General features: G+C 49.0%; 1 long non-coding RNA gene across 1 annotated transcript; it reads left to right on the top strand.

Moving 5' to 3' along the window:
- The first annotated feature begins 506 nt into the window (after window positions 1–506).
- On the top strand, window positions 507–1,920 carry LOC135372095 (uncharacterized). Its single transcript, XR_010415817.1, has 2 exons — window positions 507–1,299; window positions 1,722–1,920. It is a non-coding gene; the product is annotated as an uncharacterized LOC135372095 (long non-coding RNA).
- The last annotated feature ends 246 nt before the right edge of the window (window positions 1,921–2,166 follow it).

Below are 2,166 nucleotides of genomic sequence, written 5' to 3'. Positions count from 1 at the left end.
TAGTTCCCTATGCAATCGTTATAGAAGAATAAAGGAAATAATCTTGGGATAGTGATTCAATAAATAACAGGTCCCATGTCTAGAGCGTACGCGTTCTTGAGCCACGCACCTGCAAGATGACGTCATACCGTGGCTTCACTGCAGGTTGACCTTGTCTAGAGGAGCATTAGTGGAAAAAAACAGGGTAGCCCTGAGACAATAGGATGCCGTCACGACCAATGAGACTGGCCTGCAGGGGGCGCAAGGATTCACTTCTCTCTTGGACACTGGCGGGTGTAGGCACGGTAATTATGATCCTGGCAATTGCGTTGATCGTCAGTAGAAGAGCGTAGCTTAGGTGGGGTTCTGTCTGCCTCTGATGGGGTGCGGATCTGTGGTTCGTCACTGGTGAATGGTGTTCGACGATGCAGGTGGATTTTGTGACGAGCGGATTTACAATGAGGGAATGCTGTGAACGGGAAAAATGATGGTGAGCATCTTTTCACTCTGTTCAAGTGTTCGTTTTCCTCTGTTGCCCAACAGTCGTGCGAATTTGTCCTGACGTGTCCTGACATGCTCCGATATGCATGCTTTCCTGTGTTAACGCTTTGTATTTTTTCTTTTTTGACAAGGAACATTGTCGTCTTGATGATAGTGCTGCCCTGAGTTCTGCGCGCGTTGATTTCTTGAGTGCCTAGTCCTCTTATTAGCCGTTGATGGAGTTACATGTTAGGATATTTTGTTCTTTTGCAAGTCTCATTTAGTAAGACTTTGGAATTCCTACGATCAGTTTTCATGCATGGTGCTCTTCTGCAATAGTTTCCTATGCAATCGTTATAGAAGAATAAAGGAAATAATCTTGGGATAGTGATTCAATAAATAATAGGTCCCCTGTCTAGAGCGCACGCGTCCTTGAGCCACGCAGGTGCATGATGACGTCATACCGTGGCTTCACTGCAGATTGACCAAAGGAGCATTAGTGGAAAAGAACAGTGTAGCCCTGAGACAATAGGATGATGTCTGGACCAATGAGAACTGCCAGCAGGTGGCGCAGGAATGCTCTTCTCACTTAGCCTCACGACCAATGAGAACGGCCAGCAGGGGGCGCAGGAATGCTCTTCTCTCTTAGCCTCTCGCAGGTGGCGGTAGGAGCGCGCAGAGGGCGCTACGAGCGCGCGCATGCGTAGCACCCGTAGAGTGGCGCTTACGTCAGTCCACCTCTGGCTCTCGTTGGGAGAAGACGTGCGGTTGTACGCTCCGTCGTCACTTGATCCCTGGCTGTCGACGAGAGCAGTCGCATCGGTCTGCGCTCCTACTGTGGTGAGGTGATTTGTTGTGTAACTAATGCTTCCGCCAACTTTGTTCCCGCTTTGTTTGCGATTTTCGTGCCCGTGCACGTCGGGTGCTGGTTGCTGTTGTCCGGGCATCCCCGCCATTTTCTATCTTCTTCTGCCTTGGGAACGGTTGTAGCGCTGGCGTGATTCTTAATAATTTTCTTGTGAGATTAGTTGAGAAAGTAACCGCTAGGGGGTGCAGCTGCGGGGCTTTATACAGGACAAAAAAGCATTACGAGTCAGTTTCTGCCTGCCTCTCGGATGGAGCAGTCGCATGGTTCTGCGCTCCTGTTCTGGTGGGCTCATTTGTTGTGTAACTAATTTTTTTTGTTGTTAGCTATTGATGGTTTGCATACTCTTGCTTTTCCATCCTCTGTATTACGAGTGTTTTTCTCCTTGCATGCCCAGAGCTGTCCTAACTTGCCCAGACATGCCGTGATGACGTCACAGCTGACGTCACAGGATGTCCGGAACTGGTGGTCATAGCTGCGATGCTTTGCAACCTGCCTCTGTGCTCCGTCGCCCAGCGACGGTCAGCGGCCTTTCCGGACCGCTTTCTTCAAGATGGCGCCGTTGATCTTCAATTAAACTCCTTCTCTCCACTCTATTTCTATCTATTTTTTTCTTTTTTATGGACTCTCGTAGTGCACAACGCTCAGGGTGGTCTGGACACGAGATAGACGTTCCCCAATTAGTGTGATGACTCATTGGATGATGCTGACTAATGTGGGGGGTCCCAATTAGCTCTAATTGCTAATTAAATCGTGTTCAGGCCAGTTGGGTGTAGTGCACTGTGAGAGTCCAGTACCTACTACTAGTCTGTTGCAGCTTGTTTCTGTCCACAACGACATCT

This window comes from Ornithodoros turicata, unplaced genomic scaffold (assembly GCF_037126465.1).
Source record: "Ornithodoros turicata isolate Travis unplaced genomic scaffold, ASM3712646v1 Chromosome13, whole genome shotgun sequence".
In the NCBI taxonomy this organism is placed as follows: domain Eukaryota; kingdom Metazoa; phylum Arthropoda; class Arachnida; order Ixodida; family Argasidae; genus Ornithodoros; species Ornithodoros turicata.
Note: the sequence above shows the minus strand (reverse complement) of the source record. Positions and strands in the feature narration are given on the sequence as shown.